This window comes from Macrotis lagotis, chromosome 2, assembly GCF_037893015.1.
Source record: "Macrotis lagotis isolate mMagLag1 chromosome 2, bilby.v1.9.chrom.fasta, whole genome shotgun sequence".
NCBI lineage: Eukaryota > Metazoa > Chordata > Mammalia > Peramelemorphia > Peramelidae > Macrotis > Macrotis lagotis.
In genome coordinates, this window is record NC_133659.1 from 280581798 (window position 1) to 280605204 (window position 23407).

The window sequence follows — 23407 nt, forward strand, 5'->3', positions numbered from 1 at the left end:
TAAACACTGAAAGGATGAGAGTTCAATTAGCAACTTCATCCAAGAGAAACCTTCTCAACTCCAATTCTCAGTCTTATTCAGTCTTTCTATCTTTCTTGTACAAATTAGTTCCTGTCAATAAAAGGTAAGGGAATTTGAACCTCCCTAGCATATGTGAGATTCACACATTCAATCTGTTCCAACCAGGTGTGCTTGTGACAAGTGAGCTATCCTACACCACAGAACTACAAATAGCATCCTAATTAATGAATAATGCTAACTATTCTTTCCTGTTTCTAGGGATTAAGTCTCTCCTCTCCTTTGTGTTGGATTATTTTTCAGTCTTGTCCAACACTCCATGACCCCATTTGGGGTTTTCTTTTTTTCTAATTGATATTTTATTTTATTTTTCCAATTACATATTATGAAAATTTCTCAACATTCATCTACATGCATATGCATATATTATAAATCACATAATTTCCTTCCACCTTCCCTTCCCATCTCCTTCCCCACAGCAGCAAAGAGTGTGATAAAACACTGTACATATAAATTAATATTTAATATATTTACAGATTAGTAATTTTCTGTATGAAGAAAATCATGAGATAGGAAGGAAAAACATGAGGAAATTTTTAAAAAGTGAACATAGTGCTCTTTCAGATTCTGTAGTTTGCTGTTGTTTTCTATTTGATTTGGCTTGTTTTTTTTCATCTGGATATGGATAGTGTTAATTCTCCCAGGGTTGTCCTAGCTCTCTGAATTTCTGACAGGAGCTGCATCCATCAAAGTTGATCAACTCACAATGTTGTTAATGTTTACATTGTTTTCTTAGTTCTGCTCCCTTCCCTCAGTATCATGTCCTGTAATTCATGCCATACTTCTCTAGAATTCAATCATTCATGTTTACTTATAGAACATTAGTATTCCATAATATTCATATACCATAACTTGTTAAGTCATTCCCCAATTGATGGGTATCCCCTCAATTTTCAGTTCTGTGCAACTATAAAAAGAGCTGCTATGGATATTTTGGAACCAGTATCAAGTAGTTTTGATGACTGTCACTTTATAGTATAGTTTTAGATCTGGTAGAGCAAGGTCATCTTCCTTTACATATTTTTCATCAGTTTCCTTGCTCAAGGTGAATTTTATTACTACTTTTTCTAGTTCATTCAAATAGTTATTTGGTAGCTTGATTTCTTTGGCATTAAATAAGTAATTTAATTTGGGTAGAATTGTCATTTTCATTATATTAGCTCAACCTAACCATGAACAATTAACATTTTTCCAGTTGTTTAGATCTGACTTTATTTGTGTGGAAAGTGTTTTGTGTTTGTGTTCATACAGTTTCTGGATTTGTCTTGGGAGGTAGATTCCCAAGTAGTTAATGTTGTTTGCAGTTACATTAAATGTATTTTCTCTTTCTATCTCTTGCCCTGGAGCTTTGTGTTCATAAATAGAAATGCTGATAATTTATGTAGGATACTTTGCTGAACTTGTCAATTGCTTCAAGCAGTTTTATAGATAATTTTCTTGGGTTCTAAAAGTATACCATCATATCATCTGCAAAGAGTGAAAATTTTGCTTCCTCATTGCCAACTCTAATTCCTTCAATTTATTTCTCTTCTCTTATTGCTAAAGTTAATATTTCTAATATTATATTGACTAGTAATAGTAATTGTTTCACCCCAATCTTATTGAAAAGATTCCTAGTTTATCCCCATTACATATATTTGCTGATGGTTTTAGATAGATACTGCATACTATTTTAAGGAAAACTCCATTTATTTCTATCTCTCTAGTGTTTTGAATAGGAATGTATGTTGTATTTTGTCAGAAGTTTTTTTCAGCATCTATTGAGATAATTATATGATTTCTGTTGCTTTTGTTCAATTATGTTATGTTTTCCTAATATTGAACTATCCTTGCCTACTTTGCATAGATCCTACCTGATCATGGTGTGTTATCCTAGTAATAATTTGCCGCAATCTCTTTACTAAAATTTTACTTAAGATTTTTCATCATTGTTCATTAGGGAGATTGGTCTATAATTTTCTTTATCCGTTTTGGTTCTTCCTATATAAAGTATATTAGGTATACTATATAAAGTATATTAGGTATACATCACATAATGGTGTCATAAAAGGAATTTTGCAAAACTCCACCTATATTCTTTAAATAGTATATGTAGGGGGTGGCTAGGTGGCTAGGTGGTATAGTGGATAAAGCACTGGCCCTGGAGTCAGGAGTACCTGGGTTCAAATACAGTCTCAGACACTTAATAATTACCTAGCTGTGTGGCCTTGGGCAAGCCACTTAACCCCATTTGCCTTGCAAAAACCTAAAAGAAGAATAGTATATGTAGAATTGGAATTAAATGTTCCTTAAATGTTTGGTAGAATTCACTTGTAAATCTATCTGGACCTGGAGATATTTTTCCTTAGGGAGTTTATTGATGGTTTCTTCAAATTCTTTTTTCTGAAATGGAATTATTAAATAATTATATAATGATTATTTAATTATTTAAATGGAATTATTATGCTAATCTAAGTAGTTTGTAAATATTCATCCATTTCACTTAGGTTATCAAACTTATTGGCATACAGTTGGACAAAGTAGCTCCAAATTATCTCTTTAATTTCCTTCTCATTGGTGGTTAGTTTACTTTTTTTTCATTTTTAATAACCAAAGGTTTATCTATTGCATTGGGGTTTTTTTATAAAACAAACTCTGAGTTTTATTTATTAGAACAGTGGTTTTCTTGCTTTTAATTTTATTAATCTTTTTTTTTTTTGATTTTTCAGAATTTCTAATTGGGTATTTAATGGGGAGCTTTAATTTGTTCTTTTTCTACCTTTTTTTAGTTGCTTACCCAGTTCATTGATCTCTTCTTTCTCTATATTATTCATATAAGCATTTAGAGATATAAAATATCCCCTGAAAACTACTTTGACTACATCACATAAATTTTAGTATGATGTCTCTTTGTTATCATTTTCTTGGATGAAATGATTACTTCTATGATTTTTTTGTTTGACCCACTTGTTCTTTAAAATGCTATTTTGTTTCCAATTAACTTTTTGATTTATCTTTCCATATTTATTACATGCAATTTTTATTACACCATGATCTGAAAAGCATGCATGTATTATCATTTTTGCCTTTTAGTATTTGATATAATATTTTTATGCCCTAGCATATAATCAATTTTGGCAGAGGTGCCATGGACTGCAAGGTAAAAAAAAAGATATATTCTTTTCTATCCCTATTCAGTTTTCTCCAGAGGTCTATCATATCTACATTTTCTAAGATTTTAGTCACCTTCTTAGCTTCTTTCTTATTTATTTTGTGGTTAGATTTATCTGGTTCTGAGAAAGGGAGGTTGAGGTCCCCCATTATAATAATTTTGTGGTCTATGTCTCCTTATAATTCATTCAGCTTCTCCTCTAAGAATTTGGACACTATACCACTAGGTGCATATATAGTGACTTTTAAGAAGATGCAATTCAGGGACCACTAGGTGGCACAGTGTATAAAGCCCCAGCCCTGGAGTCAGGAGTACCAGGGTTCAAATCTGGTCTCAGACATTTAATAATTACCTAGCTGTGTGGCCTTGGGCAAGTCACTTAACCCCATTACCTTGCAAAAACCTTAAAAAAAGATGTAGTTCCCTTCCTTTTCCTTTTTAATGAGATCTATTTTACTTTTACTTTGTCTGACATCAGGATTGCTACCCCTCATTTTTTTTTACTTCTGTTGAAGCATAATATATTTTGCTGCAGCTTTTACCTTTATTCTGTGTGTATCTCTCTGCTTCAAATGTGTTTCTTATAGACAGCATATTGTAGGATTATGGTTTTTAATCCATTCTGCTATCAGCTTTCATTTTGTGGGAGAGTTCACCTCATTCACATTTTTTAGCTAAGATTACTTTTTTAATTTCCCTCCATATTTACTTTCCCCATTTATACTTTTCTCTTTCTTTTTCTCTTGTTCCTCCTTACTTAAATTTTACTCTCTTTTCCCTTTAACTTTTAAATTTTAACTTTAAGCTTATTTTCACTTATACCTTTGCCTTCCCTTTTATCATCCCCTTCTTCCCTTTTCCTTCCTCTCCAGCCCCACTCACCTACTTCCCTGTAGGATAAAATAGATTTTTAAACCTACTTAGATATGCATGATATCCCCTCCCAAATCTATTGAGTAGGATTTACTCAGTGTTCACACCCTTCCTTCTCTCCCTCTACTATAATAAGTTATTGTGCCTCTTCACCTGGCATTATTTATCCACTATTGCCTAACTTCTCCTAGTATAGTCCTTCTTTTCCTGTTTTCTATTGTTTTAGCCCTGTCTTGTACTTATAACCTTTTTGTCAAAATAAACTCCTTTTATCTCACAGTATTATCAAAGCACAATCAATAAAAGGTTGATTGATTACTTGATTGATCAGTAAGTAATATTGCCTCATAATCACTAAATACACTTCTCTCTAATGTCTCATTAGAAATACACTTCTCAAGAGTCATGAATCACATTGCTTTATACCTTACATACTTTATACCTCCATGGATACACAATCCTCATGAATCAAAACATCTTGCAAAGGCAAATCATTTCATGAACCATTTGTATTCCCCTCAAAATTACTTCCACCAATTGTAGCCAAAGTTTCAAGCAAAGCATATCTCTTTGTGATGTTTTCATGTCCAGTCCTTCTAAATATACCCTCTACCTCTCTATATAACACTCCAATCATAGCCCTACAGCCCTCCCCAAACAAAGTAAGGACACTCTCCACCATCCCTTTAGTACTCTAACCATAATGCTAAAACCCTCTATAGATTAATAAAATATCACTTTCTAATCTCTTTATGTCCAACCCTTCTAAATAGGATCCCACCCCCTGCCCCATAAACCTCTATTATACCATAAACCTGTAAGTATCTAGTAAAATAGTCACTTCTGATTGGATTATGTATAGACCCTGAAGGTCTCTCCTAAGAACTTTAGCACTAGATGTAAGGTATAGGAGACACTGGCTTGCAGCAGCACCCTCATCAGAGAAAGTGCTGGCTCTGTGAGCAAGGTAGAATTAAAGTAGCTCAAAGGAAACACTCAAAAGAAAAACAATCAAAGGAAAAAAGATATATAAGTTTAGAATAAACATCTCAGATATTCACCTGGACCATTTATGCATGACCTGTGGTAGAGCATTCTGAGTTCACATTGGTCTGATCAGCCAATAATTTGTCTTAAAAATAGTGAAATCATTTTGATCTTCTTTGATAATGAAGGACAAGAGCAAATCATACCCAATAGCCTCTAAGTACAATCTCTTCATTTGTGTCCAACACTTTAACTATTCTAACAGAAATACAATTCTCAAGAATTATAAGTGTTATCTTCCCTTGTAGGTTATATACAATTTAATGTTCCCAATTAACATTTGCTTTGTTTGGTTTTGTACCCCCATCTCTTGAGTCTTGTATTCAAAGACTGAATTCTCTTTTCAGTTCTGGTCTTTTTATCAGGAAATTTTGGAAGTCCTCTAACTCATTGAACATCCATGATTTCTCCTGACAGAATATGCTGAATTTTGAAGGGTAGTAAATTCTTGTTTGTAATCCAAGGTCCTTTGCCTTGCAAAATATCATATTCCAGGTCCTCCAATCCTTTAATGTTCAAACTGATAAATCCTGTGTAATTCTGATTAATTTTGTATTTAAATTACTTCTTTTTAACTGCTTAGTATTTTCACTGTTATTTGAGAATTCTAGAATTTGGCTAAGATAGTACTTGGAGTTTTTACCCTAGCATCTCTTTCTGGAGGTGTTCTGTGTATCTTTCAAGGGCTATTTTGTCTTCTTGATCAAATATATTGGGGCAGTTTTCCCCTGATAATTTCCTTAAAGATATTTTCCATCTCTTTGTTCTAGGCTTTCTGGTAGACCAAAATTATCAAAAGTTATCTCTCCTGGATCTATTTTCCTGGTCATTTATTTTTCCTAAAAGGTAGTTTATATTTTCTTCAATCTTTTCAGCCTTTTGACTGTATTCTTGGTGTCTCACAGATTCACTGATTTCTATTTGTCTAATTATAATTTTTTAGGGTTTTATTTTCTTCAGTTAATTTTTGTATTTCCTTTTCCAGTTGCTTAATTTTACTTTTTGCTGAATTGCATTCCCCTTTCTGGTTGGTTGATTTGAGTTTTAGATAAGTTGCTTTCCTTTTCCAATTGGTCAATTTTATTTTTTGAAGGGTTACTTTCTTTTTCCAGTTTTACTTTTTTTAAAAGAATTGATTTCTTTGGTTAATTGTTTATAATTTTCCTGCATGATTCTCATTCATTTTTTCCATTTTTCTTCATCCTCTCTTCTTTGGTTTTTAAATTATTTTTAAGCTTTTCTATGAGGTTTTTCTATGAGGTTTGATAGATTCTTTTGAGACTTTCCATATAAGTAATTTGTCACTGCCTTCTCCTGAGGTGGCATTTTTATCATCTCTATCTGCATAGTAACTTTCTACAGTTAGTGCTCTTTTAGTTTTTTTGTCCATTTTGAATGTTTGAGCTCTGTTCCTGGGATATAAGGAGTATAGACCCAAGCTTCTTGTGCTGGGATGGGATCTGATCCCTGGTTTATCAAAAGATGTTGTCTGCACAGCCTAGGCATTACCAATACAGAGGTTTGCTTCCTCCTTTCTGTCCAGGTTCTGCCTTTGCAGTGGTTTTTCCTAACCTACCCCTGTCTAGGACCTGAACTAACTATGGCTAAAGTCCTCCAGTCAACTTTTCTGCTTTATCACCTAGCTGGGCTTTACTATCCTTTTTCCTTCGAAGAAACAGACCTTCACTGAAGACCCTTCACAGTATCTACACTTGAAAACTTGTTTTGATCTTTTTTTTTGGTAGGATCTGTAGCTTTAATGTCTGTGTAGAGGTTTCATTTAGCATTGTGTAGGGAAAAGCTCTGGGAGTATGCTAGCTTCATGCTACCATCCTGGCTCTGCCTGGAAGTTGGAAATTCTGGAGTGGTTTGCCATTTCCTTTTCTAGCTCATTTTACAGAAAAAGAAACTGAGGCAAACGGGATTAAGTGACTTACCTAGGATCACATAGCTAGGAAGGACCTGAATTCAGGTGCATGAGTCTTCCTCACTCCAATCTGCCACTCTATCCACTATACCATCTAACAGCCCCATCTCTTCTATTTTAGCTGTCACAACAACAGTATAAGAAAACTATCAAGCAAGTCATCAGAGATTTTTGTTTTCTAATCATAGTAAGCAAGACTAAATCACATTCTATTTTTTGTTTAAACTCTGCTACATTCCTTGTTTTAGAAATTAATAGAATCCTAAATTGTACTGTTCTGACTTCCACATAACCTAATCAAAAAGGTTTAAGGAGATGGAAAAAAAATGATACATGCAGAACTAGTAATTTTAAGAAAAGGCAGATCAATTGTCTCTGCTATTCATAAAATCAACAACACTACTCCTATCTCAGAAGGGAGAAGAGAAAAAAAAATAAGGTGAAGAACAGAAGGGAATTAAAAGAGACAGAAAGAAGCCAGTTCTGAGTTATTTATAATATGTTCTCTTTCTTCTAATTGTTCTCACTCCTCCTTCTTGTTTTTCCCAATCTACTCTAGGAAACATGTAAGATGAAAGAGAAAGGTAAAGTGAAAATCACTCATACAGAAGAATATATTGGGCATCTACTTTGAGTGCAGTAGTAACCTTTGGCATTCTGCCATTCATCCCCTCATCCTTTAAATTAATTTATAACTTCTAAGAAATTTAATATCAATGTTAATTAATTCTTTAGTACTTGGAATAAACACAGAAGTATAAATAAGTCATAGTCATTTCTCTCAAGAAATTTAGGGAAAATTTAAGAAGTGATACTAGTACCTTCTATATGACCCTGTAAATGGAATCATTACCCTGGATCTCACTCTTTAAGGATCTTAATGGTTGTGATATGGAGTAATGACTCAGGGAAGGAAGGAGAGAAAGGGAGAAAAGAGTCAAAGTCTGTCAAAGCCAGGCAGCTGGGTCATTTGTGTACAATCTTGCCAATGCTTTCTTGTCTCAAAAAGGATGCATAATAATCTCCTATCTGGAGGATTCTATTAATTTCCACAAAACATCTATCTTACTGAGATTATAACTAACATATGGAGAAATAACATTCCATACTTACAATAGTAAGAAATCACACTTTTACCAGAAATATAGGTTTGAAAACTTATTATAAAACTTTGACAAACCCTACCATCCCCAAGGTAATGCTCTTCCTATTACCCCTACCTTAAACGTCATCTCCTATAGCACATCTTTCTATATATATATATATCCCCCAACCCTCCTTCCTAACCCAACCACCACCAATACCACCACCTTCTCTTTGTCAGATCTTGCATATCATTTTGTTTCTGATATACTTATTTATCTGACATACTTACTTATATTTATGATATACTTATTATAACCTTCATTGAGGTATTTTTTTCCTGCATAGGAGGGACACATCATATCAATTTTGCATCTCTTCCTGCTCCTAGCACAGTTCACTAAATGCGGCAGATATTTAATAAATGTTTGTTAAATAAATGAATGAATGCCAGCCTCCCTTCCCCTTGAAGGCAACACAAAAATAGCTTCAGTTGGAAAAGGAGTTGGGAAGAGGAAAGACACAGTATGGTTTTTTTCCCTGAGGCCTGTATCACTAAGACAACTCTCAGTAACATCAGTAAAATCACAGGGCAAAGCTCCTTTAAAACTTCAATTGACTGCATCTGCATTTTAAGGAGTCAGGGAATATGACTAAATAGGTAGGAGAGGCAGTGCCCTTGACCCTTGAACTTGGCTGTTTCTGTTCACTTATTTAAGAAAAGAAAAAAGTTTAGGGTTTGAAAACTGGGGACCCTCAAAGGAACTGGGTAGTAATTAGACAGAAAATTGTTTTGGTTATTGTTCAATCATATCCAACTTTTCATGATCCCATATGGGGTTTTTCTTGGCAAAGATCCTAAAGTGATTTGCCATTTCCTTCTCCAGCTCATTTTACAGATAAGGAAACTAAGGCAAACAAGGTGAAGTGACTTGCTCAGGGTGACACAGTTAATAAGTGTTTGAGGACAGATTTGAACTTAGGGAGACGAGTTTTCTTGGCTCTAAGTCTGGAATTCTATCCATTCTGCCACCTAGCTGCCCAAATTATGAAATATTTATTTCAGAAATAAAAAATTTAGGAAGTATATGTTTTATAGAATGTTCATCATAAACTAGGGTAAGGACTCAGACCAATGAGTCCAAGTTCTCCATTGGAGGAAACAACAAAAAAAAAAGCCTAAGGGAATTTGCTAAGGGTAAATTCTTTGTTCTTTGTTTTATCGAATTTGACTGTTTGAGAATGAGAACCATCTTGGGGAGAGGTGCAAGGCCTCAGAAGCTACGGCTTGGGAGAACCAGACTGAGGGGGCTGTTTGCTAGGTCTCCTGGGGCAAAAGTTTTCTTCCTTTTCTGAAAGACATAGAATGAGTTCAAGGCATTATATGAACCAAAAGTCAAGGATTTCAGCTGGAGGCAATGGAAACTATATCTCATCAGTGTTCCATAGATATCAAAAGCCCAGCAGCTAGGTGACACAGTGGACAGAGCATTGGACTTGGAATCAGAAAGACCTGACTCCACATATGGCTTTAGACAATTATTAAATGTGTTACCCTAGAAAAAGTCGTTTAATCTTAGTTTCCTCAGGTGTGAAATGAGGATAATAATAGAGCCTATCTTCTGGGGTTATTATGAAGATTAAATGAGATAGTATTTGTTAAGTGACTAACTAAATATCTAGCACATAGTAAGAACTTTTTCTTCCTTCAATCAGAGCTGTGTATCTGGTAGAGAATGTCCTTGAGCTTTATGGAACAAATGCTCTCTTCCTACTTTTCTTACCAATTCATTTTAAGATATTGCTTTGAACTAATTATATCCACTGACTGACTATTAAATGTAAACACATCAATAGGGGCTCTTGATATAGTTTTAAGGTTTGAGGACTCACAGCATACTTGGAATCTGAAGAAACTATTTTCCAGGAATCCCAATTTTCAAGTAGCCCCAGGTGCTGCAATGAATAAAATGAAAACAAGCAATATAAGGTGATATCGAATTTAGAAAACAGGGAAATTTATGAGATCTGAACACTTTATGGAGTTTTCAAAATTAGATCTGATCTTGACTTTGAAGGATGCATTGGATTTATATATATATGGAAAGATCTCCAGGAAAATTCAAGTCTGTCATGCTCTGATTCTGTTGAAGGGAAAAATCCCCCCTGAACCTCTTCTACCCATGCTTAGCTTGCAGAGGACATCCCTTAAAAGGTTTCAAGAACTCAGTCTCCCCTTGTCATTCATAATGCTGGATAGCTCTGCAGGATTTGTGACTCTCCAAAATCTATTAATATCATTGTATTTATTATTCTCTGAACACTGAAGAGCACTCAGACCAGGAGAAGAGAGGCAGAATCCCTTCAAATGGGACTTAATAATAATCTTCCTGTAAAATGCCCAATTAAGAATAACACCAACATTCCTTGCTTTTTTTCATGTAATACTCTAACTCTAAAGGTTCACATATGCCTTTCTTTATCATGTTTCATAACTCATAGGTTCACCCTTTCATCTCATACAAGCATCTTATCTTTAGATAGATTCTGGAAATGTATTTCAGAAGGTTAACTTTATAGAAGCAAATCATCTGTAAGAGCATTCAAGCTGTTGGCAGTGGCTCAGTTCATATGATCAATGATGCAGAATGACTAGTAATTGAGATTTAAAAAAATGTCCTCTGGACTGAAATTACTCTGCATTCATGCATCTCATTTTACCAAAATAAATAAATAAATAAATGAATAAATAAATAATGTCTCTATGTTGTATAGAAATAATTGCAATGTTTATATTCCTAATTATAGAATAGAACTTAAATCTAATCTGATACCAAGCACTTACAGTACAGTTGAAGGAAAAATAATATATTTCCTCTTGTTTTTTTAAGCCCCACAAACTCTGTGTATTAGAAATAGTATTAATTCTATCTTAGAGATAGAAAGACAACATGACTGACCCCAAATCACACACTTAATAAAGAGTAGAGTTTGAATATTAAGTATACTAACATTCAAATCAGGCCCTTTCCCTCTGAATTATATCTTCTAATACTTGAAGATATAATCCTGATCTTTCAAATAAGCAATAACATTTGTCTCTCTAAAAATTAAGAATGCTGCTAGCAAGAAGATAATTGGGGAATCTTGTTAGACATTACTGCCAACTTCTTCAAGAAATTTTTGCTAAGTTCATATCTCCACACCCCAAGTTGTGATTGCCCCATTCTTCCTGAAATTACTTTTCACTAACTCTGCAAATACTCTGTAAAAACTGCTTATTTAATATATGTACAAGTTGTATCCTTCGAGGAGAATGTGAGCTATTTAAGAGTGTGTGGATTATAACTTCCTGTTTTTCCTGTCTTTATATTCCAAGACCCTTGCACAGTACATTAAATATAATACATCTTTGCTGAATTGAATTGATTCAACATTGTTTCACTTAAATTATTTTATCAGATTTAAATATTTTTTTTTAAAAAGAGAGGTGGATTATTCCCAGTACATTTCTTTGCCTTGAGTTCATTTTAGTGTTTACTGCTTACAACTTGCTCTCTGGGTTATTGCATTTACTTGGTTTTCCTAAGAGGTTACACTGCTGAAAATTTACATCAAAAGGAAATTGGATCTCCACAGGGTTCTATCTTTTGTTTATGAATCTGTGATAGAGCCAAAAGCGTGTGTGGTGGGGAGGAGTGAGGGAGGAAATACAAAATTTGATCTGTTTTGCTGATAATTGGGATGAATCTCAGCCACCAAATTCTTGGTCTCTCTTATCTAAATTGTGACTTGTTAGCCAATGACTACATACAAGTTCATTAGCAAAAACATTACTAAGGACATAAGCAACAAGATGGAGGACTAGATGTTTTCTCTAAGCCTCTCCAAAACAGAAATTATGTCAAAAATTAAATAATTTCAAATATTCAGAATCCCCCCCCCCGCCAAAATAGTTTTAAAAAATCTCTTCAATGTAGTGGCAAAAATGCCCAGTAGAAAAAGTATAGAATGGATGGATACTCTGAAGTTTTGATTCCATAAAGAATATAGAGGAAAGGGAAAATATGGAAAAATCCATATGAACTGATACATATAAAGTAATAAGAGCCAAGAAAACATTATATACAATAATTACAATAATTTAAATTTTAAAAACTACATACCCAAAAAACCAAAAGTAAATGAATCAAAATTATAAAAATCAAGCAGTATTTAATTGAAAATATAGGAGGGCACACTCCCCCCAACCCACTCCTTTATGGAAGTGGGAGGTCCACAGTGTTATACATTGAACATATGTTTGAACTTTTTTCAATCTATTGATCAGCTGTACTGACTATTTTTTCATGTCTAAAAGATATTATTTATTTTATAGGATGGATCTCTGGGAGGGAAGAGGAAAGGATATGTGGGATAATTATGGTAATATAAGAAACAGAAAATATCAGTAAAAAATTTTAAAATATGAAATAAGCAATAAGATTATGCAGCTTCACCTCACAAATAAAAGGTTGAGGGAACTTGAGGAAAATTAGCCTGTTGAGATCTTAGTATCAGATCAAACTAAGTCAAAGCATCTTTTCATATCTTGGGATAAGTACCATGACATCCATTTTCTTACTCAAAATCCTTTGGTTTCTAGGATAAAATATATAAAAAAATATAAATATATAAATATATAAAAAATCTTTGGTTTCTAGGATAAAATATATAATCCTCACCCTAGTATTTAAGCCCTTCAAGAACTTGGCTCCAATCTCACTTTTCAGCTTTAATTCACATTACTGACTTTCATGAATTCTACATTCTAGACAAAATGGATAGCTAGTCATTCCCCTAATTTGGCATTCAATCTCTTGTCTGTGGGTGAGTGATGCTGTCTCATATACCTATTAAACCCTCCTTCCTCAACTTGGCCTCTCATTATTTACCTTCCTTCAGCCTTTGACTCCACTATCGCTTTCTCTATGAAGTTTCCCCTGATCCCACTAATGGATCATGTTCTTTTTATTACCAAATTACCTGTATTAATCTTTCCATGAATGTCTATGCCCCAAGCATAATCTAAGCTTTTTGAGATTTAGAATTATTTTGTTTTTGCTCTAGAGCCCCAAAACATAGCTCAGAGTTTTTGTACACAATAAATACTAAATAAATTTGTATTTTATTTCTCTTTTCTTTGCAGAGTAAATGTGGGAAATAGTAGAACAAAAATTGCTAATGGAAGGCCGAGACTCAAGACAAGTAAGTTGAGGGCATCTAGCTGCCTTTGATATATTCAAGTCACCTGACCTAAAAAAGATTCTAACCTCAGCAACTGGAAAAATTGGCAGGCAAGACTGTTGAGCAACTGTCCATGATAGCTGAATTAATATGAGAACACGATATTGTAGGCAAATATCCTGATTTTCAAAAGAAAGAAAGAAAATAGACATGCAAGCCATTAGCCCATAAGCTTGATTTCAATCCCTGTGAAAATTCTAGAAAGCATTCATTAATAAATATAAAACTGCTGAATATCTACAAAGCAAAGTGGTGATTCCAGTGTATTAGCATGGTGTCTTCTAGAACAAGTCATGTCAGTTTAACTTCATTTCCCTTTTTGATTACCAAATGAGGGGATGTATTGTGGTTATACTTTATTTGGATCTTAGAAAAACTTTTGAGAAAGTATTTCATACTGTTTAAGGGAAAGTAGAAAGATATAAAGTTCACAATAATACATTAGATAGATTCAGAATGGATTGAATGATCATACTCAAAAAATAGTTGCTAATGGTTCAGTGACAAAAAGGTCAATCAGGGTATCCTAGGAATCTGTGTTAATGGTTCAGTGTCAGTGTGACAATGGGACTTCAAAGGGGTACCCCAGAGGTCTGTGTGTGGCTCTGTGTTTCCTACCATTGTTATCACTAACTTAGATAAAGGCATAGATGGTATGTTCACCACATTTGCAGAACAACAAACAGGTAAGAGGAATAGTTAGCATACTTGAAGACTGAGGCAAGATTCAAAAGGATTTTGATAGGGAGGAACATTAGGCTAAATATAAGATGAAATTCAAAAGGAATAAATGTAAATCTTGCACTTGAGAACCCCCCCAAAGTCAATTTCACAAATATAAAATAGAGAGGAATATCTAAATAGAAATTGTTCTGAAAAGAATAAAATGTATGTGTATGTGAGAGAGAGAAAAGGTAAAAGGATGGGTTGTAGTTAACAAGCACAATATGAGTCATCAGTGTGAAGCAGTAACCAAAAATTTAATGTGATCTTGAGTGGTATTAAAAGTGTAGGGGCAATTAGATGATGCAGTGGATAGAGGACAAGCCTTGAAGTCAAATCTGGCTTCAGATATTTAATAAATGTGTGATTCTAGGCAAGTCACTTAATCCCAATTTTCTCAAAAAAAAAAAAAGATCACATGGCTTCCAGGAACAGGAGAATGATCATTCTACTGTCAAATCTCATCTGTATATTCAGTTCTTTCACCATTGTTTAACAATAACATTGATAATTTGGAAAGTGCCCAGGAGGGTGAATGATCCTGAATTCATGACATATGAGGTTCTGCTAAAGGAATTAGACTGATTAGACTCAGGAGGGATATAATAGCTATGTTTAAGATTGAACATTTGTCATGTAATCATTTCATTTGGCCTCAGAGAGGAATTAGGAGCAATGACAGAAGTTGAAATGGGAACAATTTAGATCTGAAATCAGAACAAAACAATTAGCTCTTAACATTAAAGCTGACCAAAAAAAGTGGTTTCTCTCCCCTTGAAAGTCTCCAAAGAAGTGTAGAACTCCTTTTCATTTTTTAATTCAGCTTCTGAGATCTCTTACAACTCATAAATTCAATGATTCCATAAACTCTTTTTTGGATTAAGCTATTCATTTTGCACCAAAATTTGAAAGTAAGGCAACAAACAGATACAAAGTAAAACAGATCTGTCAGTTTTTCTCATGAACCCCATTGGTTTTACCACCATGTTTAGATTCTAATTCAATTGACAAGAATCACATCTTTTTACCAGGATGCTATATGAGGAAATTGAAATAACACTTAATAAAATAAGTAGGAAAGAGTAGTAACTAAAGCAGGATAAATATGGATAACAACAATTCATGTTAGCAGTTGCTACATTTTAAAGTTATTCAGATATTTTGAAACTAGATCAAAGATGGGAAAATTTCAAAAGAAAAGGGCTTAATATCTCATTTTAAAAAATTAGAATATCAGCAGTCACTAAGTCCAATGACTGCTTTCTTGTCTATGTAAAATCTTTACAGGATTGAGGTATAGTTAAAGAAAGGAGAATAAGCTAACCCATCCCAATTCCATTTATGTAATCATAGAATTTAGTGACAGTTGATTTAATGTAGCAACAAGGTCTTAAACTAACTGTAAAGTCTGTGGCCACCCCTAGTGATCTTTTTATGAAATGTGAACCTCTTTCTCTGGAGGAATTAAATTCCCAACTTCATGGGAAGAGGAAAAAAAATGGACATATTTTTGCAGAGCTTTAAACAGCAAAAGCCTGGAGAAAGTCTCAAAGAATGGAAGCTCAAGAACTTTGAAGAGATGATATTCACTCTTCCTTGTCATCCATAATGCTCAACTACTTACTTGCTCTGAAGATGACATCCTATTTAACCATTCAAGAATTCATTAATTTAAGAATTGGAAGTATAACTGAGAAACACACACTCTAGGAAAATTTGTATTCAGATTTGCACTCAAGGGAAGAAGCATCTTTGAGGAACAAACTCCTGAAAGCAGAGAATAAAGTCAACTATGGTTTTATAGAGAGCTGGCTCTGGCAACCTAGAGTCAAGTTGCAGAGAGAAACAGACCCTAGGAATCCAAATGAGCAATGTACTCAGTAGAGAGAAACCACCTAAGAATTCTATTAAGACTTCCATGTCTTCCCTCATATATATGACCCACTATTGTACTCTTAAGTTCTTCTAATGGATATAAGGTATATTTGTTGGAAAACAAGCATCAAGTTTATATGGGAAATGTTTTACTAAGTCATCTAGTAAGGATGAGGACCTGAGTCTGTCTGAAAGCAACTTCTTACCTTCAGGCAAGATACCAGACTATCTGGGCCAAAAATTCATTTGGGTATGTGCAATATATGTCACCTGGAATGTCTCCAGAAATTTTGGCAGTATACAGAGCATATTGCCTACAGAGCATATAACATTAGGAGGATATCTGGCAATATGCAGAACATGAAGCATTTCTCTTGCAAGTTAAAACTTCTCTGAAGTATCACGTCACACCTCTCAGACTGGCCAATATGACCAGAAAGGATAATGATCATTGTTGGAAGGGTTGTGGGAAATCTGAGACACTATTACATTGCTGGTGGAGCTAGAGAGAAATTTGGAACTATGAACAAAGGGCAACAAAAATGTGCATACCCTTCGAACCAGCAATACCACTACTGGGTATATACCATGAAGAGATGATAAAAAAGGGTAAAAACATCACTTCTACAAAAATATTCATAGCAGCCCTGTTTGTGGTGGCAAAGAATTGGAAATCAAGTAAATGTCCTTCAAATGGGGAATGGCTTAGCAAACTGTGGTATATGTGTGTCATGGAACACTATTGTTCTATTAGAAACCAGGAGGGATGGGAATTCAGGGAAGCCTGGAGGGATTTGCATGAACTGATGCTGAGTGAGATGAGCAAAACCAGAAAAACACTGTACACCCTAACAACAACATGGGAGCGCTGATCAACCTTGATGGACTTACTCATTCCATCAGTGCAACAATCAGGGACAATTTGGGGCCGTCTGCAGTGAAGAATGCCATCTGTATCCAGAGAAAGAACTGTATAGTTTGGACAAAGACCAAGGACTATTACCTTAAATTTAGGGGAAAAAAACTGATATTTTATTGTCTGATCTTGCGATCTCTCATATTTTTTTATGTTTATATATCTTTATGTTTCTTCCTTAAGGTTATGATTTCTCTCTCATCACACTCAATTTGAAGCAACATATACCATGGAAACAATGTAAATACTGACAAATTGCCTTCTGTGGGAGGGTGGGGGAGGGGCAGTAAGCTTAGGGGAAAAATTGTAAAACTCAAAATAAATAAAATCTTTAATAAAATAAAAAAACATCAAGCATTTCTCCAAAGGACCATAACATATTCAAAATAGATGCCTCTGACTAAGAAAAACAGACTAACATAAGAAGAAAATTATTCCAGAGACATGAAGTTCCTAAAATGAGATTAAGTACTTGGTGGGGAAGGGGAGAGGTAATTATTCATGGTTTCTAGGCCAGCAGGCAATAGTCCACAAGAATTTCAGATCACATTTCTGGATTCATGTCATGAAAACATAAGTCATGCAGATCTACTTAAAAGTTAAAAAAAAAATCACATGGATTAGCCACCCTTACTAGGTGAGTTGTTAGATACCAGTATTCTCAGGATGCAAAATCCATATATATATATATATTTTTATAGCATTTAACCAAATGAAATAATATCAAAGAAAATGGTCTAATTTCTAAAAGAAATGTATTAGAAAGTTGTCCAATTACAGTTTAAAACAAAAAAAAAGAAAGAAAAAGAAATTTATATTTTAAATTTAATTTTTTCTAGTGGATCCCCCCAAAAATGAGATACTTAGGTAGAGGAACCCTGCAAGAGATCTCTATAAATGGAGATGGCATTCATATATATTCTAGGAAAAAACCCATAGTATAGTAACTCACTGGCATACTTCCCAAACTCATAGGTTGTATCTCCAAAGAAGAGCTATCTTAGGTTTAAGGGGGTGCCTCAAAGAGACTATCCTTCTATACCTATAGCTCCTTGTCTTCCAACATAATTCTTGCCATTGACAATAAGGCATTAGGAAATGGTTACCTCTTAGAAAAAAACATTTTCTACCTTGGTACTGTAAAACAATACCTATGAAACATTTCCCCCCCCCAAAATGTGGAGTGCACACTTACAAATATACACAGCATCTGTGGTTTGTCTTCCTGTCATTTTCTTATTGTTAAATTCAATTTAACAAACATTTTAAACACCTAAAAACAAGCTGCTGTGTTATCCCAGACATTTTGTCATCTGGAAACACATCAGTCATCTCCTAACAATGAGGTGATATGCATAAAATTCAGAATAAGACATTCTTTTGGCCATGGTCAATGGAAGAATTAGTTTTGCCAAACCATACATATTTATTATGAGGGTTTTCTTTTTCTTTTTCCTTTTTTTAAAATTTTGTTCAGAAGGGGAAGAGAGGTAGTAGGAACAATGTGGTATAAAATGAGGAAGTAATTTTAAAAGGAAGCTTCATTATCTATAAAATGAGGATAATAATAATCTGCCCAATAGAATTGACATAAGGTGATGATATCTATAAAGTTCTTTCTAAATTTTAAAGAACCATTATATAAATGCAAGTCATCATTTATAATTCTTAGTTCAATTCTTCTACCTATATCCAAGAAGCACAGATTTATAGAAGTCCTTAGGGACTTGTATAAAATCTGAATATAAATAAAATAATTTTTTTTAAAAAATCTGAATGAAGGCTATAACATGCTATTTGTGTGTGTGCTTGTATGTTTGTGTGTTTATATACATCTCTAAAATGAGAACTTGGAAAGATAATCTCTTTTTTTCAGAATGTGTTTGTTTATGTATATACCTGTAACATTCCTAAAGAGCCACCCAGGGCATTAAGAAATTATATAAAATGTCCATAGTCACACATCCTGCATGCAGTAGAACCAGAATTTGAACTCTTGTGTTTCTGGTTCCAAGAATGACCTCCTTCCACTATAACACATTTTTATCTGGAATCAGTAATTGAGGAGAATTGTTGTCCATGAGAACTAAGCATTACTTCAACCACAAAATTATATAAATACATGTAAGAAATACAAGAAAATCTTCTTAACTTACTATTTAGCATTTATATAACTCTGCTCACCTTCAAAGAATTTTAGTTTACTTCCAAACAAAATCTATTAAAGAAATATTGATGTGTGGGTTACCAAATAAAAGAAATTAAATTGCCAGAATTTTTATTGGTCTTTATCTAAAATTCCAGAAGACTTAGATATTTTCAGTGTGACCTGAAAATTTCCCTAGAGGCTGATTTGTGGGAGCTGACCTAATTCTTGGGAAAAGTCCTTATACTACTAGTTCTCACATGTTCTCATCCCTGAATTCTCCCACTTCCTATTCCTTCTCTTTTTAGCTTCCCTCTGCTCTGACTGACTTATTATTTGTCAAATCTACTTAGATTTTCTTTTTTAGTCCATTAGCTCATCTCAGGGTATGGACAGCACAAATATGAAATAAAAATACTTATTTTTAACAGTAAATTTCTTAAAGTTTATTGTGTAAACAAACAGGAAGGCTATAATTTCATCCACATATCAATAGTATACAAATATGCAAAACATCCCCTCATAGAAGCATGAGAAATTGAAAAAATAATTCTTATTAGTGGAGGAGCAATGTAGCTTTAGCCTAAGGCTTCAGAAGAGGTGGAGAGTCAGCAGCCTTTTTCCAGAAGACAATTGCTTCTTATGAGAAAGTGACTCAATTTCTTATTTCTAATATCTACTTTGTTTTTAATCCAAATTGGAAATGTTTGTTGAGCAAAACTGAACTGAGCTAAATTCTTTACATTTCACAGTATCAGAAAACTGTCTAACTTAGAAGGGCCAATTGAAGCAAATAGATCAGAAGCTATTCTGATCTATACCAAAGCTACAATCTAGTTAACAAGTTATCCTATGGCTTTTACTCAAAGTCTTCTAGAGAGGGGAAAATCACTACATGCCAAAGAAGCATTTTTTTGGACAATTCTAATGATTAGATATTATTTCCATACTTCAAGCCTAAGTTTGTCTCTTTGCTGCTCCCACTCATTGCTTCTAGTTTGACCTTCTAGGGTCAAACAGAAGAAATATGATTTTTCTTCCATTTGAAAGGCCTTCAGGTACAAAGAAGAGCAACTGAGTGGTAGAGTGGATAGAACCCTGGGTTTGGATTCAGGAAGACATCTTCATGAGTTCAAATCTGGCCCCAGACACCAGCTAGTTGGGTTACTGTGGGTTAGGCACTTAGCCATAGTTCCCTCAGTTTCCATATCTGTAAAATGAACAAGAGAAGAAAATGGCAAACCACTCCAATATCTTTGCCGAGAAACCCCCAGTGGGGATCACGAAGAGTTGGAAATGACTGAACAACAACATACATTCCTCCCTACACATATCTACAATTAACTACATTGACCTACTTGCTAATCTTTGAACAAGAACTCATTTCCAATTCTCTGCCTTTTTATGTACTATTTCCTTTACCTAAAAAATTCCCTTCAAGGCTCAGCAATAGTTACATGTTCTATGTTCTATAAGAGACCTTGTCCAGTCCTTCCCATTGCTTTCCCTCCAAGATTACCTTCCATTTATACTGTATATATATATATATATATATATATATATATATATATGTATGTATATATACATATATTATATATTAATATTATGGTTATTTACATCTTTTCTCCCCTTTTAGAATATGACTTCCCTGAAGGCAGGGACTATGTTTTTATGTTTTTACCTTTCTTTGTAGACCTTGTACCTTTGGTATGTATGAATAAATAATATTTAATTATTTAATTATTAAAGAATTAATAAATTCCTCTTCACTGGTAATACACTGTGGCATATTCACCTTCACAAAGCAAATAATTTGAGTCCATTATCTATTCTACTTCTATAACACTGCTTACGTCTGTCTGATATTTTCTTTTCCCATTATTGTTGCTGTTGTTGGTGGTGCATTGTTACAGGATTATTTGACTCTTCAGGACCATATTTGGAATTTTCTTTCTTTATTAAAGATGTTGAAGTGGTTTGTCATTTCCTTCTCCAACTCATTTTACAGAAGAAGAAACTGAGATTAATAGGGTAAAGTGATTTGCCTAAGGTCACACAACTGGTAAAAGCTAGTGAGGCCACCTCCAAGTATCTGTTCACTTTATTACCTAGATGCTCCTGTTACCTCCCTAATTCAGACCTTCATTAAGTATCCAAGGAAGACAGTCACATTCAAACTCCTCCAGGGCAATAGGGGTAAACCTATTTTGAAGGGAACATCTTTTACCTTCTTCACCCTTTAGTTCTCAAGATACCACCATTTACACAAAACCAACCATTCACAATGTTGATACATTTAGATATTAAGCAAAATAAGTTATTTAGGGATAAGGAAAAATAATAATGCTAATACTGCTACTGATCATAGTAAATAATATTATAGGTATACGTTTAAAGCAAATTCAGGAATAATAAATACATTATAATTGATCCATAAACCAGTCACCCTTTCCAACCAATGCATTCAGGATCCAAAAGGGAAAGTAGGCACAGGCTTACAGAAATCTGGCATAGAAACAATTAAGTTTGGAAAACTCATATGCTCAGAGTAAGTCAGAATTTTGTCCTATAAGATTTAATGTCATTAATCCATTCAGAATATTTGTACTACAATTTCTTGCTAACTGCTTTCCTTCAGATCTTTATCAGTCTAGGGTTAGGCAAATCTCTTCTATTGGCAAACCAACAAAGCATTTGCAAGTTCTTTAGATTTATAATTGCCTTTCAAAGTGTTCTTAATTTAACTAGGAGTTTCATTTAAGTCAGAGATCTAAAAGTTCTTCAAGCTTCTTTAGACAATATACGCAAGGCAAGAAGCTAACCATTCACCAGGGATACTGCATGATCCAATCATTTATAAAAAAACAACTCACAGAAAAGCAACTCAGGTTAATTCTCTGGGAAGAACAGATAATTTTTTTTTTTTTACTCACTGGGATATTACATGGATCAATCATTTTGTAGTAAAGATAGCTCTCAGCAAAGCAAATACAAATCTTGTCTTTCCCCTCTGCTTTTCTTTCTCAAATTATAGATGAGAGTCATTGACCTTTCTCAAACTCTGACACTGAAGGGCAATATAGCAGATAGTAAACCTAACACTGAAGCTTTTGGCCAATGAGTTTGAATCTTCCAGCCAGAGCCTTGCTTCAGTCAACTGTTCTGGATGCTCTTCAACAGTTCTTTTTTTTTTTTTTAAGATTTTTGCAAGGCAAATGGGGTTAAGTGGCTTGCCCAAGGCCACACAACTAGGTAATTATTAAGTGTCTGAGACTGGATTTGAACCCAGGTACTCCTGACTTCAGGGCTGGTGCTTTATCCACTGCGCCACCTAGCTGCCCCTGTTCAACAGTTCTAATAGATTTGGCTTTGGACACTGCTCTTTCTTGTGTCTTCAATCTTCACTTACTAGATGCTTCAATCAGCACCTGCTACTTTCAGTGGATTAACTCAGTCTACTGATATTCATTTACTTTCACCTATGAGATAAAAATCCCATAAATCTTACCTATGAAATCAATAGTTAGCATTTAAACATCACTTCATCTCCAATTATATAAATAACTGATTTTTTTTATTTTATGAATTTTAGCATCTTAAACTTTAAAGTGGTTGCATGGCAGTGAGCTGAAGGGGAAAATACCCTGCAACTCCAGACATTCCAAAATATTTAAAGAAGGCTGCTTTAATAGTCTGTGTCTATGAAAACTGTATTCATATTTTATCCACTTTAATAAATAAGTCTTCTTCCTCTGCCCCTTTAAACAGTGACACTGTTCACCTTATAAAGGAACCACTATCCTAAATCCTTTAAACAGTGATTTAAGCTCTTAAATTTATGCCACAATTCATTTTCTGCACATTTTCAACCAAAATATTAACAGTCCATTTGAAAACTGAGTTTATTTACACTCTTATCAGGCACAAAACTTATTTATGAAAGATGCAATATTTTAGTTCTTTTATCATCATTTAAAGGGACCTTACCTTATATAATTTGCAGATAATGAATACAAAATAGTTAAAAGCAAGTTGGTTAGTAAGGGAAGGCATCAGCAGTTGAGCAGATGAGGAAGGTCATTCTTAAGCCTGCTAAGAAAGGGAGTCCTTTAGGCAGTGTTCTGAAGGGAGGTCAATGAGGATTTGAGGGACATCATTCATGAAGAAATAAAGATGGAGTACCACATATCAGTAGCAGAGAAAAGGTCGACTAAATTGCATAGTAGGAAGGGGAGCAAAGTACCATAAGCCTTCATGGTCAGGGTTAAATTAATCAAAGTTTTAAAAGCTAAACTGAAGAGT

The 23407-nt window shown here is 34.0% G+C and overlaps 2 long non-coding RNA genes across 3 annotated transcripts in view; one reads left to right on the forward strand and one right to left on the reverse strand.

Annotated features, from left to right (window-relative positions):
* LOC141515008 (uncharacterized) overlaps positions 1-23407 on the reverse strand; it is a 130565-nt gene that overhangs the window by 60842 nt on the left and 46316 nt on the right. Inside the window, exon 1 of one of the 2 annotated variants that reach the window (XR_012476188.1) lies at positions 10053-10862. The exons of the other annotated variant lie outside the window; for it this stretch is intronic. This is a non-coding gene — a long non-coding RNA (uncharacterized LOC141515008). Of the gene's footprint in view, positions 1-10052; positions 10863-23407 lie in introns of those variants that run through there. 2 annotated transcript variants of the gene reach the window in all.
* LOC141515009 (uncharacterized) overlaps positions 1-23407 on the forward strand; it is a 42761-nt gene that overhangs the window by 8436 nt on the left and 10918 nt on the right. Inside the window, exon 2 of the long non-coding RNA XR_012476190.1 lies at positions 13348-13406. This is a non-coding gene — a long non-coding RNA (uncharacterized LOC141515009). The remainder of the gene's footprint in view (positions 1-13347; positions 13407-23407) is intronic.